General features: G+C 46.9%; 2 long non-coding RNA genes across 4 annotated transcripts; one reads left to right on the forward strand and one right to left on the reverse strand.

Moving 5' to 3' along the window:
- The first annotated feature begins 9127 nt into the window (after positions 1-9127).
- On the forward strand, positions 9128-10533 carry LOC106866659. 2 transcript variants are annotated; one of them, XR_001407608.2, is made up of 2 exons: positions 9128-9740; positions 9828-10533. It is a non-coding gene; the product is annotated as an uncharacterized LOC106866659 (long non-coding RNA). The 2 variants fall into 2 exon arrangements; XR_001407609.2 differs by having other exon boundaries at positions 9131-9740; positions 9856-10533.
- Positions 10534-12134: 1601 nt separating this feature from the next.
- On the reverse strand, positions 12135-15578 carry LOC104581578. Of its 2 annotated transcripts, none has more exons than XR_002962086.1 (6): positions 15058-15578; positions 14757-14916; positions 14560-14620; positions 13330-13968; positions 12760-12870; positions 12135-12677 (listed from the first exon to the last, which is right to left on the reverse strand). It is a non-coding gene; the product is annotated as an uncharacterized LOC104581578 (long non-coding RNA). The 2 variants fall into 2 exon arrangements; XR_001406618.2 differs by having other exon boundaries at positions 12135-12680; positions 15058-15577.
- Positions 15579-15879: the final 301 nt, after the last annotated feature.

The following is a 15879-nucleotide window of genomic DNA, read 5'->3' on the forward strand; positions in this document are numbered from 1 at the left end:
ACCCATCCTCACGATACTGTGTATCCTCCTGTGTGGGGTCTGGTGGCGGAGTACTGAACATCCAGCTGTGTTGGACAGAATAGTCCTCTCCTTGAGCGTGATCCTGCTCACTACCCCACGAGGGTTCGGACAACGACGACTGATGCCCGTAGGCTCCTGCATGTGGGAAAGTACTTAGCATTACAATTGCGCCTGGACACGGTAATGAACACAATAGATAGAAATATACATACCCTGTGGCTGGGTCTGTGGACGAAACTCGAAGTTCATCCTGGGACTCTGCTGGTGCTGCCACAACGAACCTCCAGCCTCAAAAGAGGTCTGATGCTGGTGCCACGCCGAACCTCCAGCCTCAAAAGAGGGCTGCTGCTGGTGCCAATAGTCGAAAGAAGACTGCGGCTGGTGCCACGACGAACCTCCGGCCTGCTTAGGAGGTGGTGGCCTGGGCGTCGACTGCTCTGGTAGACGTGGACGCGGGTGGTGTCGGGGGTGCGGTGCTTCCTGCTGACGTGGCCGCTGCTGGTGCGTGGAGTGACGAGGGGGCCGTACGGACGCCTGGTGGTGAACGACGTCCGAAGTGCGGGTGCACGTGATAGCCGCGTAAACAGAGCGTAGCTTCTCCTCCATTCGTCTAAGCCAGGACCGGTGCGGCTCCCGTGGTAGTAGAAGTGGACCGGTCGAAAGCAAACGTCCATACGCAGCGAACTCGGCCTGTAAATCCTGTGTCAACTGAGCCTGCAATTGGCACGAAGAGTATTACATATATATGGCAAAGTACGTAACAAACACATGCATTATGTTAAGAGAAGATACTTACCGCGTGCTGTCTAGAGCCTGAAGTAGACTGACTAGGGTACATATCTTGCAAACTCGGCTCGGCTATCTCCTGGGGGTGAGAGTGCTGAATGATGGTCAATCGGGTAGCTGTCATGTACCTCTGCAAATATCCGTTGAATAGATCGAGATCAAAGGCCGCCAATGGCCAAACCTGTGTCGTCGCAGTCTCCCACTCTGTGACGTACGACTGAACCCTCTGCAGCCACTGAGTCTGGGTCCTGGTACTTTCCTTCCTGGTAAATCTGAGATTGCAATAGAAAGTTGAACAATTAAATTATGGACAATTCTGGACGACAATCATAAATTGGAGAACTGCACATACCTGTGGACGACCTGTGGAAGTGGATCCTCCGTCGGTGGAGGAACGACCAACTGGCGTGCCCCAAACTGCCTCATGACCCTCTGCTGGGCCATCTCCTCCACGCAGACGTCGAAGACGATCTTTGATTTTGTCATCCAGTAAGCGTAATCTCTTGTGCAGACCGTGGACATCCCGCCAGGGTATCTATCCTCGATGGCGTCCTGTGTGTACGGCTCCCAGACAACCGCCTCAGAGTGCAACACGTCGAACTGCTCGTTGAATGATGGGTAGCAATTTCTGACCTGATCGTGTGCAAAGCGTCTCTGTAAAAAAAAGAAGTTAGCTTCATTCATGGTTTACGTAAACTAATGTATGAATTTCACATTCGACATACCTTGCTACGTGTCCAAATTGTCGCGAAAGTAGGCAGGTCGATGTGTTCTAAGTCAAACAACTCCTGCTCAGGGTTAGGGTGATCACCTGTAACGTTTGGTCGGCCGATAGAAAACCTCTCCCACGACCAGAGCTGCAACAATAAAGGACATCCAAGCAGGGCTGACTTGGGCGACGCAAGCTGGCAAGCGTTGCACATACCTCAGTACGTAGCCGCTAAGACGGCCGAACCCCAACTCCTCTGTGTGATGTCGTCACCACAAGTTGCATTCGCGATCTCCACTGCAATAGGGATGTAGCGTGCGCTAATGGTGGTGACGTGGTTCTCGGTGAACATAACCTTCCCGAGAAGCCACATTATATATGCCTCAAGACTCCGAGTGATCTGAGACTCAGTCATTTGGGTCTCTGGATACCCAAACTTCTGAATCTGCATGCAACAAAAACCAAGTGTTAGTAAACCCATGCAAGTATATGAGCTATGCTCTTAGATATATTAACTTAAAACACATCGATCTAACCTGGTAATTGAGCAACCAATCTAGCTTAGGTCCGTGAGCCTCCGAGGTGAGTGGCCTAGCTCCGGCAAGAATACCTTGAAAACGTAGAGCACAAATTAACACATAGTTCCACATAGAGTACAAATTAAAACACAGGACACGAATTAACACATACCTTGAAAGCGTACTGCCATACCCTCCTGCCAATCAGCTGGTGCCTGCAACGGTCCTATGGGCTCACCCACCAATGGTAGTCCCAGCAGCATCGACACATCCTGGAGAGTAGGAGCCATCTCTCCCCAGCGAAAGTGAAACGTGTGTGTCTCGGGTCTCCATCTGTCCACTAAGCAGCTCAGCAGCGAGTGGTCAATTTGTACCCGTGTAGAGTTGAAGCCTCGTCGCTCGCCCTCTACCATTTCCGCACGAGTTTCCTCAACAAGTCGTGCAAAAGGTAAAAGGCTAGCCCACTTCAAACTGCATAAATAAAATGGACATGCAAGGGATGAATAAATAAAATGGACATGCAAGGGATTATTGAATGAAATGTACATGCAAGGGATGAATAAATAAAATGGACATGCAAGGGATGATTGAATAAATACCGCTGAATCCAGGCAGGGTGTATCATCCAATTTTCCTTCGGAGTGCGCGTGACAAGGGGCTCGACACTCCCAGGATGCGCCACCAATCGAGCAGCCCGATGCTTACTCTCAATCTCTGGAGATAGCAATGATACTCTCTCCATTTTGTGCCTGCAACATTTATAAACATAGTTAGACATACAAATTAAAGTTAAGCATAGTTAAACCGAGAGTACATATTAAAACATAGTTGAACAAAGCGTAAAATTAACACACAGTTCCACACAGAGTACAAATTAAAACATAGGGCACAAATTAACACTTAGTTTCACAGAGTACTAAATAAAACTTAGTTCCACATAGAGTACAAATTAACACATAGTTTCACGGAGTACAAATTAACACAAAGTTTCACATACAGTACAAATTAAAACATAGGGTACAAATTAAAACATAGTTTCACATATGCATGATAAGCCTAGTTTCTTCCTCTCCCTCGTCGTCCACGTCTCCCTCTTCCACGGGCAGTAGCTCCACCAGTACCGAAAGTTGGACAATAAGTGTCCCTGTGGCCAAAATGGTTGCATAGAAAACATTGTCGTGACGGTCCTCCGGCTTCAGATTCATCCATATCATTTCGGATGCGCCTGGACGGGCGTCTGCCTGTGCCTGTCCGTAGTAGCCCGGGGTCAGGGATGTACCGTCTTTCACCAGGGGTTACCTTGTTGAAATTGCCCATTGCACGAAACCCTAGCATCTCACCCGTCCATGTGCTAAGCACAGACTCTTTCAGGTAATAGGAAGACACAAATGAGATTGCGTCCATCCCTAGCTGCCCGCAAGCAGCAAGTACATGTGAGCAAGGAAGGTGAAGCAACTTTGGTTTGTTGCAGGTGCACTCACACGTTGGCCACGCTTCATTTCCAATCTTCACCTCCTATGTCCTCAATTCATTTCCAATGCCGAACTTGTCAGTTGGCAAGCGCACTTCAAACCTGTGTTCTTGATTACCGATGGCGACGACAGTATGAGACCTAGCTTTTTCCATCTTCTCATCCACGTACTTCATAATCTTTTCACAGTACGGTGTATTTGGGTTGTTCATGATATGCATTTCAACTCTCTGTCGTCTTTCTCTGAAATACTTCACCGTGCCATGGAAAATACCCTCGACGATGGCTGTAAGTGGTAAAGCCCTATTTCCCCTCAGGACAAAGTTGTATGTCTCTGCAAGGTTAGTAGTCATGACGACGTACCTAATGCCATGTGTGTCGTGCAGCAAAGACCACCGCTCCAGAAGCTCGTGCTCTATCCACTGCTGAAAGTTTTTAATCTGCCTCCCAACCCTTCTCCTAGAGCCGGGTGGGTCAAACCCTGGCAAGTCACAAAGCCCAACAGGTTCTTCCTCAGATAGTCCTATTCCAACTGTTGTCTGTGCAGCCACTGCTGCTACGTGTGCTGCTACCGCTGTGTTTCGTGCCACTGTCCTCTCCCTAACATGTTTCTTCATGAACTCATCAAGATAACCACGTATCGTAGTGTACTTCCATTGTTGGTTCTGTTTGCAGAGTTTCTTGAACAGATTCATAAGTGACTTGTTCTTGAACTGCGAGAAGAAGTTGGCCCCCAAATGCCGCATGCACCAACGACTCTGCATGTCCTGCCATGGAGTCTGTTCATCAGGCCCAGGGTTTGTCAGTGTCCTTATCGCACTGAGTATGCCTGCATGTCTGTCATGAAGGATGCACACATTCGGCTTATCATGCACAACTGCTCTCTTGAGCTGCCTGAAAAACCATAACCAACTTTCAGTGTTCTCACCCTCCACGAAAGCAAATGCGAGCGGAACGATTTGATTGTTGCCGTCTTGACCAATGGCAGTCAAGATCTGCCCCCTGTATTTGCCAGTGAGAAAAGTGCCATCTACGCATAACACGGGTCGACAATGATGGAAAGCTTGGACGCATACACCGAAAGTGAAGAATAGTCGTTGCAGCACCCTCACAGTTGGATACTCTGGGTGCAGAAAGTGTTGGATGTCGACATAGGTGCCTGGATTACGGGCTTGCAATGTATGGAGGAGGTGGACAACAGAGTCGTACGAGTCAAAAAACGAACCAAATCTTTCCTCAAGAGCCCTCTGCTTAGCCCTCCAAGCCTTGCCATACGAAATGTTGTACTTAAACCTTACCCTGACCTTATGCATGATGGCCTTCACTTCCATTGCTTTGCTCTCCACTATCTCGGTGTAAAGCAACCGAGCAAGAAGCGTCGACGAGAGGTTACGATGGTCTTGAGGGATACTGGGAATGACACATGTGTGCAACACCAAGTCACTCACAACCCAATCTGTGTCATACTTGGGAACATAGCCATGCACTCTCCCGGGACAATCTATTTGTTCGCACTCCATTGTCAGATATTTTTGTGAAGAGACTGTTGTTTTCAAAACCCTTTGCGTGGACATTGCCCAAGCAACTATGGCATCCTGCAGATGTTTCTTGTCACGAAATCTGGCACGCTTCGCAATGTTGTTCTGATGATATTGCCATGCAGAGTCATGCCCATCGTCCACGGTCATAGCTTAAGAGAAGTGCTGATTCCATGATGCAGGAATCGGCACCTCCTCTTCGTCTGACTCATGAGACTCATCGTCATAAGAACTACGACCATCTGTATCTTCATCCTCCATCTCGTTCTGCAAGTGACCATCTTCTTCGTCCGCATCTGCCTCGCCAGTGTACTCATCCTCTCCTACTGCCCTGGAGCTCTGGCCTGATTCATAACCACCACCTCCAACATTCGACATAGAGTTTGCATTGGACAAGTCATAACTTGATTCACCCTCGCCTTTAACTAGATTGGTCTCATGAGCGACAACCTGGATTAAGGCGACAGGTGTAGTTCCCCTTTTCTCGCAACTTTCTAACCAGCGCACCCACTTTGATGTCCAGTCTATCAGCCTCAAAACCCAGAAAATATTCAAACTTAACTTGGTCCACAATGCTTGCACAAGGACGGTGTATGTTTCAGGATTGACCGCTAAACATCCTGCCAACCATTCCTGCAGCTGACTAAACATCCATGTTTGAGGGCCTGTTAGATCCAACTCCACATACTTAAACTGACTCAGATCAGCTCCGTGCTCGGTTGTTAAGACAATACCGGAACCGTAGTAAAAAACAAACTTCACTACACCGGACATCTCTGATGCCTAAAAAAATGTTTAGACGCGTCAAATACTAAGCAGTACGGCATATTAAAAATATTAATACGCGACAAATACTAAACAATACGGCATATAAAAAATGTTTAGACGCGTCAAATACTAAGCAGTATGGCATATAAAAAATATTAAGACCGTCAAATACTAAGCAGTACGGCATATAAAAAATATTAAGACCGTCAAATACTAAGCAGTACGGCATATTAAAAATTTTAATACGCGACAAATACTAAACAATACGGCATATAAAAAATGTTTAGACGTGTCAAATACTAAGCAGTACGGCATATAAAAAATATTAAGACCGTCAAATACTAAGCAGTATGGCATATTAAAAATATTAATACGCGTCAAATACTAAGCATTACGGCATATAAAAAATGTTTAGACGCATCAAATACTAAGCAGTATGGCCTATAAAAATTGTTTAGACGCGTCAAATACTAAGCAGTACAGCATATAAAAAATATTAGAACGCGTCAAATACTAAGCAGTACGGCATATTAAGAATATTAATACGCGTCAAATACTAAGCAGTACGGCATCAGAAAAAATCTATTCTATCAAAATATATTACTACCGGCCATAATATTTAGACGCATCAAATACTAAGCAGTACGACATTAACAGTTGTCCAAAATAATGAGCTCTACAAAACGCTAAAACATACTTCTATATATACATACACACGTATCCTCATAAACATATATATTATAGGATAAATACGTGAGAGATTAGGATTTACCCTTGAAGCGTGTGAACCCCAACCTCGAGCAGCCTCACACTCACCGGATGAGCACCACCACCACCTCCAAACTCCTCCAAACCACCACCATTGCCCCAACTTAGGAACACGAAATTAGCTCAAAATGTTCAACGAAAAGATTAGATCAAGATGTCATTGGGTGCTAAATAGCAAGGGGATGCAGTTTTGTGGGTTAAACGGGATCAAAACTCACTCATTTTGGCAAGAATTTGGGGGCATTTTTGAGGAAGAAGAAGAGGAGAAGAAGAACACAAGGTGCAGCCAGCAGGAAGAAGAACAGGGCTCGGTGGACTGGGCTCGCGCGATGGGAAGTGAGGAAAGGAAAGGAGAAAGAGAAAAAGAAAAAAGAGAAAAGGAGATTCCCCGGGAGGCCTGTCGGCCACGGCCAGGCCGAGTGGCCAATCGGCCTGGGCGAAGCCGACTGGGCTCAGTCGGCCTGGGCCAGGCCGACTGGCTCCAGTGGGCCCCGCGCGCTCGGCAGCCGGCCTTGGCCGGGCCGACTGGGCCTACTCAGCTTGGGCTAGGCCGACTGGGCCCAATCGGCCTAGCCCAGTCCGAGGCTGCATTATTTTTGGGATTTTTGGAAAACGCGTATTATTTTCGGAAATGATTAAAAAATTCGTATTATTTAAAAAAAATTAGCTGTTCAGCGATCCTAGGTTCGCATTGTTTGAGATGGATGGGTCATGCAGCTTTTTATAACCTATGAGGTTAGTCTAACTTGTGCAAACATATTGTTCTGCAATTTCGTTACCGGATAAATGGGAAAACGTCAAAATACAAAAGATGGATCCAGAGATGTTGATTTTGAAGGACCATGACGAAGCTTACAGTTCTATAGCTGATCTTCTTTGCTTATGTCTGTTTCGATTGTATCGATCTATTGTACTTTTTTCTGTGAATCAATTAAGTGACCGTTGTTCAAAAATGTAGCTACCGGCACTTCCAACGCGACCTCACTTCCAAGCAAGAGAGTAGGGCTAGATGACCTTCTGCCATGGAAACTAGGGCTGGAAATGAACTTCCTCCACGAACTAGGGGCGGAGCTCGCCGTCCAGCAGAACGCCTTGAGAAGCTCGAAGGGACGTCGGCCACCAGGGTACCATTGGGGGCTTCCGGCTAGAAGGGGTGAGTGGCAGAGGAGAGGAGTTAGAGCCGGAGGAAGATTTTGGGAGGGATCAGGACTTCAAGACGAGGATCGGGAAATATCGTCTGGCGGCTGCGGCCATGTGGGCGACGGGGAGATCTGCATTTGGGAGTTGACCTTTTTTTAGCAGAGGGAGTTGACCACGTGGGATGTTAGAATTATAGGAATCCATACTTAAGGGACACTTCCTTCCCTCTCTCTAATATGTAACTGGCATCTTTTGATGACATCTCTTCCAATAGACACATTTTGATGGCACCCTTTATAATCTTTTATATACAATAATCATCAATAAAAAACACACGCTTGAATCATTCGCTTCTTCTCAATCTCGTTTACTCTCTATTCTTAGCATGTTATCACGAAAGTTGCTCTCCATAGAAATCAATTGGCCTAACAAGAAGATGAAGTGAAGGCCCCTGCACATGGCAGGCGACGATGAAATCGATCTGAGATCGATCATGCGTAGAGCATGCGCACACATGGAAATGGATCTAGACGATTGATTCATCCAATCAAGCCTTCCCATCGAAAAGGATCAACTAGAGAATCGAAGTACAACAAATCGATGAACAAAAGTCACATCAAGGCTATATACACTTCGATCGATTTCTCACCGACAAACAGGATTCTCCTGGCTCCTCGTGGCGTAACCACCTCAAACGCCTCAGTGCTTGGCCACAAGGCCTCTCCACAGCGTGCGTTGCGGCCTCCACCGGGGCCTTGAATCGGCCTCGACGGCCCGACGCGCCTCCTGCCCACCCTGCACCCGGCCATGGCCATCAGCCCGGCCCCTCCAAGCGCAGAGGCGGCGCCCTCTAGCCAACCTCGCCCAACGGTAGCGGCACGGCGAAGCAGCGGTGGAAGGTCTCGGCAAGCAGCCTCCAGGCTTCCCGGCGCCTCTTCCCGACTCCAATCGGCGGCGCACCACGGCCCGGTCCTTCCCGGCGCTGGCACCTCCCTGCGGCCCCTCCCTACAGGCGCATACGGCGTCGAGCCTCTGCCCCCGTCGGCTAGCTCCTCGCCTCCTCCCTGCCCTCCATCGGCGGTGGTGGTGCCCTGCCTGTTCGGTGGCGGCGATTTGGGGATTTCTCAACCCCAACCACACGGGATGGATGGGCAAATTTTGATTTAGTCCTCTGGATTCATCATAACTCTGCCACCATCCCTGTATTTTCTGTAGGTCTTACTGGTTTGCAAATTGAACCCGATTTACATGGACAATTGCGAACAAGTCCAACTAACCGTACTGTAGACACAGTACTTATCATGTTTTGGCATGTCATGTTTACTTCTCTGTTGAGTTTTAAATTTCAGAATACGTATGAATGTAAATATTTTCATGTTCAAATATATCGGGAATTATAACGAAGGAACGTTCGCTCGTTGACCTCGCTGCGCAACGCGTGCTCATCCACCCATCCTCTTCCTCTCCCTCTTCCCACGCGCAGTCCCATCGCCGGTGCGTCAAACGCGCTGCCCCGAACCCCGTCGCGGGGCGCTGCCCGCGCCGCCAGGAGCCCCGCCACCGCGTGCCGCCCCGAGCCAACGCCGTGCGCTGCCCAGGCCTCCGCCGCGCCGGCCCGATCCACCGCCGCGCGCCGCCCCTGCCTCCCCTTGGCTTCCGCGCTGCCCCGAGCCACCGCCTCGCCCTGCCCCGACCTCCCCCGCGAGCTCTGCCGCCCCGAGCCCCGCCACCGCCGCGAGCCCGGCCGTCCCGCCCGCGCGCTGCCCGCGCCGCACCGAGCCACCGCCATGAGCCCTGCCACCGCGCGCTGCCCTGGCGGCCACCTCCGCGAGCCCAGCCGGTCGTGCCCTCGCGCTGCCCCTGCCGCCGTGCGCTGCTGCAGCATCCGCCCTAGCTCTGCAACGAACAGCCGCTGACGCGCGTCACCACGAGCCGTCCGCGCCGCCGCCACGAGCAATACCTGTAGCCGCCGTGGCCCGTGGCTGCTTCCTAGTCCTATCCGGCCGCCACGTGTCGGTGAGGTACGAATGGTGTTTCCCTATCCAATTTTCATAATTGTTTTGGTGGATTCCTGGGTTGCAGCAAGCAGATTAACGATAAGAAGATAGTGTTTGTGTGGGGTCGTTTTGAATGCAGGCAGTAGCTCGATTTGGAGTGGACTAGATAAGGGATGCAGCGGTGTGTGTTAGATTTTGACCAAATTGCAAGAACATGGCAACTCGTATTCATTAGGGTTGGCAACTCGTCTGCATCGAGGGTGGCAACTCGTGTTTATCGAGGGTGGCAATTCGTGTTCATCAGAGATGCCAATTTGTGTGCATTTAGAGCTGTCAATTTGTGTTCGTTAGGGACAACATGAAGATAGGATTTGTATGGATCATTTTAACAGTTGACAGTTTGTATTCATTGGGCTGGCAATTTGTGTGCATTTGGGTTGGCAAATTGTATTTAATGAGGCTGTCAATTTTGTATGCATTGAGGGGGATAATTTGTATTTATTATGGCTGGCAATTTGTATGCATTCGGGCTGGCAATTTGTGTTTGTTAGGGGTGCTAACTTTTGTCCATTGAGGCTTGCATTTTGTGTTCATCAGGGATGACAATTGTGTTTGTTAGGGGCAACAAGGAGATATGGTTTGTTTGTTTGGAGGTGGTAACTCGATTTGAAGTGGAGAAGATGCAAGATGCGGTGACGAGTGATAGATTTTGACCTTGGTGTACGGACATGGTTATTTGTGTTTATTAGATGGTGACAATTTGTCTGCATATTGTGGCGATTTATGTGCATTAAGAGTGTCAATTTGTGTTCATTAAGAGCGATGTGGAGATACGGTTTGTGGGATTGTTTTGAGTAAAGGTTGTAGCTCGATTTGAAGTGGAGAAGATGCGAGATGCAACTTGTGTGGTAGATCTTGGCTAAAATGTATGAACATGGTTATTTTTATTCATTAAATGCGGTAATTTGTAATAATCAGAGGTGATAATTTATGTGCGTTTTGAAATGACAAGTTTTAATAATTAGAGGTGACGATTTGTGTGCGATTGTGGAACAATATTTTGGGGTGACAATTTGTTCGCAGACCGTAACCATTTCATTTGTGCTTAACAAGACCGCATGGCATGGCTGTTCGCGTGCTTTAACGATGGCAAGTTCTCGTACGGAAGTGTGATCAAGTCTCGGTAGTCCCTGACAGTTCCCGCTGTTCTTCTTTTTTCTTTAGCGAACGATGTTCTGCTATTCTGTTGGGAATTCAGAAAATGCTAGCCTAGGACACGTGACGTGGAAAGTGGGCAGCGCAGACCAATGGCCTGGACGCCGGGTGGGGGTGCCATCGCGCGCAGAGGCTACAGCGCCACATCGCGCTCTATATCAGCCCCAAATATATTTGATTTTAGCAATTCGTACAACATGAATGTTGGTACAATGACAATATTATCTGCTTATATTAAGCCCAAGATGTTTAAATGCTCAATTGGCTTAATAAATATTAGATTTTGCAATTTGAAAGATGATTACCTCAGATTTATATTTGAGATCATAAGGTACTAAAGACTTTCAATAACGGTAAAATGCTAAATGGCGTTGATGATCTGACGTTTGTTTGATCTACACACGGAACCATGCGAGGAGAAGATGGGCTGCGTACAAGGGAGTTGGCTTTTGGGCTATAGGCATAAGACAGTAAATTGGGCAGTAGGAGTTAATTGGGCCGGCTAACATTTTGAATTCTTTTAGATTATTTGGGTATTTCAGGTTATGAGAGCGGCCGAAGACCGAACCGCCCAGCATCACTCTTGACATCTCTCTAGGTCCAACACCGTTTCCACACAAAAAAAAGTACTAGGTGTTCTAGGTTTTCCACGAGAGCTCTACACTCGCCGTCACCGTTGAAGATTTAGCGTTCCCCTCACCTCCGGCTACCGTCTTGGCGCTGCGAGGTGGGGGGAACCTCAGTTCCTCTTAAGATTGTCTAGAAGTTTTTGCATATTTCAGTTTTTTGGTTCCGATTAGTGAATCAATGGCGGAGATTGCGATGCAGTCGCGAATAAAAGTACTCTGGTTCTTCCTTTGCTGGGATGGTGCCTCAACGGAAGTTGCTTCGGAGCCAGAGATTTTTAATCCTCGTGGGTTTAGTGTACCCTATCTTGTGGATCTTAGATTTGTGTACTCACAGATCCATTTATACGTATATGATTCACAAAACATTGTACCTGTAATGGTTCTCGTGTTTGAATAAAGTTACAGGTTATTCTCCAAAAAAAAACTCCGTTTCCACACACCAATACTAGTCTTTCTAGCGCACTTTGCGCTCTCGTGCTCACCTTACGAGAGTTTACCCATCGCAATATTGCGCTCACCCATCTCTTATTGGTATAGGTATTCTACCGATTCTATTAAGCCATACACCAGTATGTCACACCAAATAGACCGAAAATTCGATTAATTTGGTTTCGGTTCGGTCTTCAGGTTTAAAGTGTCCACCCCTACAACGGAGGTGTCAACCACCAACTCAACATCTTCACATGGCTGCAACAGCCCCACCACAAGAGACGGCTGTAGCAAACGATCTTGAAGAAGACATGTCACCCGAGATTAGGGAACGCGGACCAAAAAGACCAAACTATAAAAACAAAATCATTACATTTCATTCCGCCTTACTATCAACCAAAACACTACCTGATGTTCAGAAGCTAATTCCATCTGACAAGTCTCGTGTCCTCTTCATCAATTCTAGTTGTACAGCGGTCACTACCCCGATGTCAGGCGGCTCTACCAGGGTGACGCATTTGGACCGGCGAGTCCGTTTCTCCATGCGGACAACACCCCAACTCGGCGACCCATTTCAACGGCCGTCTGCTTTTTCTGTCCGGTGTGGTCTATTTCTAACCCAAATTTGACAGAAAACCCATGTACACTGCGTTGTCCTCCCTTATGCTCCATTCGTCCTCTCCTGACCCTCCTGCCAGTGATCAGAACTAAGATCGACCATGTTTTCTTTTCTTTTTTTGCGACGGGGAGATCTGGAAGAATAAGATCACCTGGGGTGTCCGTATCGCCAAACGGTTACGTTTTGTGTCTGACTTGGTTGGATGCACTGGAGTCATTCTTATGGAAAACTAGATCATGATGGCCCGCGTTGCTGCGCCCGTCTATTTTTTCAATAAATTAAAAATGATGTTATACTCACAAAATGTCCTATATATTGGACAACATTCCAGAACAGAAAAAAAGTTTCCAGTACACTGATATTGCTTTCAATATAATGTAGTATTGGTTGCTGCCGTGGTCATCCATATTATAGAAAATTGAAGATATATATGAGTAAAGTACAATGAAAATCAAGTTAAACCATCTCATTTACAAAAATATCTTGAGATCAAATATTATCATGACCAACATGTAAATCTGTACCGATCTAAATCGCTATACATCAAGATAAAACCATTGGTCAAAGTAAAACTTTGGAAAAGAAGCGCACTTACACTTTATAATCCAGTGTGTATATATTTCTAGTTTTCACTTTGCAGTTGATTAAGAACAAATGTAAACAATATAAACTTATGGTCATGTGCCCTTCTATGAAACTTAAGCTTATAAAAAATACATACATGAGTTCAATTGTGTGCTCCAATTGTTGACGTTCTTTGATCGCTGAAAATATGTCAGATAATTCATATACTCCCTCCGATCCATATTAATTGTCGAAATGTTACATGTATCTAGATGCTTTTTAGGCATAGATACATCTATATTTGGGCAAATTTGAGACAATTAATATTGATCGGAGCGAGTAAGAGAGAGTAGTCTTTTAAAACATGTACAATCCACTTGTGCAAAGTGGCAGAAATTACTTGGCTTCCTTGGCTTGAGAACCTATAAAATGACGTATTAGAGGAGAAGCTTATAATGGCCAAGCCCATGAATAACTCCTAAGCTGTGTTGCACCTAGACCAGAAAATTGTTGATATAAGAGCACATATCTCTATTAGAAAATAGAACCAGATACACTTTCTGGATTATAAGCTGGAGCTGCATCATCAAATCCATGAGAAGCATGGGTTTATTCCAGCGGTACCAATCACAATTAGATAAAGACCAAGACAAAAGACAACATACTGAATAGGATCAGCTGGGGGGAAAATGATGCTTGAGATGATGGATCGATGAGCGTGCAAACTGAGGCCATCCCAGCTCCATTTAGCTACTGATTTAGCTTTGGTTCACAGGATTTTGAACAGTTGATAGCACTGGATGGAACAGAAAACAAAACCAAGAGCTATTTAATCGTACATAGTACCAAGCCCTTACCAAAGCAAAGAATCTGTAAAGGATGTAGATGGAGCTCATGCCTAATAACCTTGAAGGTTGTATCCGCAATGAGAACCTCCTAAAGTATAGACCACTAATAGGTAATCAAAGGCATGAACATCTAACAGTATGCAAATAATGCGAATAAATGTTGGTAAATGAACAAACAGACATATTCCCAATTGCATTCATACGGAAGTACTTCAAACAATCTTTGTTCCGAAAATAAAATCTAGATTATAAATGAAAATGTAACCAGGGGTTAGAAGTTTCTCAATATAAGAAACCATGAAAATTATTGATCTTGGCTCACTTATATGGATATAACATAGTGCGATGTTAGGTTTTGCCCCCTCGACAGTCTGAATAGAATTCTGCATTTGACTATACTATTCAATGTAACCTACTGCATACAGCAACAACAACAACTGAAAGTGACATGCCACGAATGATAGCGTACATAATTTAAGTTATCATACATACATATACATGGATGCTAAAGCAGTAAAGCATGAAAAGATAAAACTAACCGTCCCTCCCAGCCTCAAAGATTTGCTTGAAGAAATAGATTGGAACCAGGATGAACACTACCTGCACAAAATGAAGACGGGGAGACATAATAAATTACAGCTCGAACACAATAGAATAGTTGGCCAGAAGAGGGGATTGCAGAGAAATTTTTAAAAAGAAGACGAATGTATAGTCGTAGAGAGCTAAGAGAGGCAACCTAGGAGAGAACCATAGCTGCTCCAGGATCTACTGCCGGAGGGGAATAGGGAGAGCAAGGCGACAAAGCATGTACAGACCCTGACCACAACCTTTGAAGCTCTATCCCATAAACTTTCAAATCACCACAATCTTGTCAACACTTTCTTCAATTTTCACACCTAAAACTCAAGAATATAGATCAGTAAATTGTTGTTTAAATCCGGATTGAATGATATGCTGCAACTAATAAATCAATACAAATTAAGGATCATCTGAATTGGGGGAAAAAATTGAAGAGTTGAACAAAATGAAGAACTCACGTTGCGGTGGTCGGGTCGTTGGAGACGTGGAGGAGCCGTACGCTGCCGTGCCGGAGTTCCAAGGACGAGACGTGGCAGCGCTGGGGAGCACGACTACGATTCGGGGGGCACGTGACGCGTGGGCAAGGCGCGGTGCGCTGCCGGCTCAGCACGGTGGAGTGTGGGTACGTGCAGGCGCCGCGGGGCGCGACGGTGGCTCGCCGTCGGGGCGGCGCTCCCCTGGCTCCACCGCCCCTTTTTATCCCCCAACCGTGAACACCCTAGCGGCAAGGGAATCCACCACAAGACCATAAGCCGCGCCGGTGTCTGTCGTTGGGAGAGTCGCCGGCTCGAAGTTGGGATGTTCCTTGGGGTGAACTCGCCGATCGCCTTGGAGCATCCCACGGCCGCCATCACCAATCTCCTTCCTCCTCGCCTCGGCGGCAGCGGGTCGTGTTGTGGAAGACGAGTCAAGCAGGCGCAGGACGAGGAGTCGAAGAGGTTGAGGTAACGGGAGGCGATTTTTTCTCGATTAGATGATGGGCCGTATTTCGTGGCCCAGATAACCAGAGGCCTCGGAATTTTCTACCGGAGCAGCGGCTCTACGGACAGCTGATCGGACGGATGGCTAGAGATTGCAGCGGGTACAGATCGGACGGCTGGCGTAGCTGATGCTCTGAGAGGGCAGGAGCGTTTCCGTTCGTTTTCGATCGTCTGGACGATTTTTCGTTTTGGCCCTTCGTTTCTTCAATAATCAACGAACAGTCTAATTTAGAGACGGAACTGGGCTTTTATGAAAAAACGGATTTACACCCTGCCTCCACTCCTCCTCCTCCCGTGGCC

Source organism: Brachypodium distachyon, chromosome 1 (genome assembly GCF_000005505.3).
Source record: "Brachypodium distachyon strain Bd21 chromosome 1, Brachypodium_distachyon_v3.0, whole genome shotgun sequence".
Lineage (NCBI taxonomy): Eukaryota > Viridiplantae > Streptophyta > Magnoliopsida > Poales > Poaceae > Brachypodium > Brachypodium distachyon.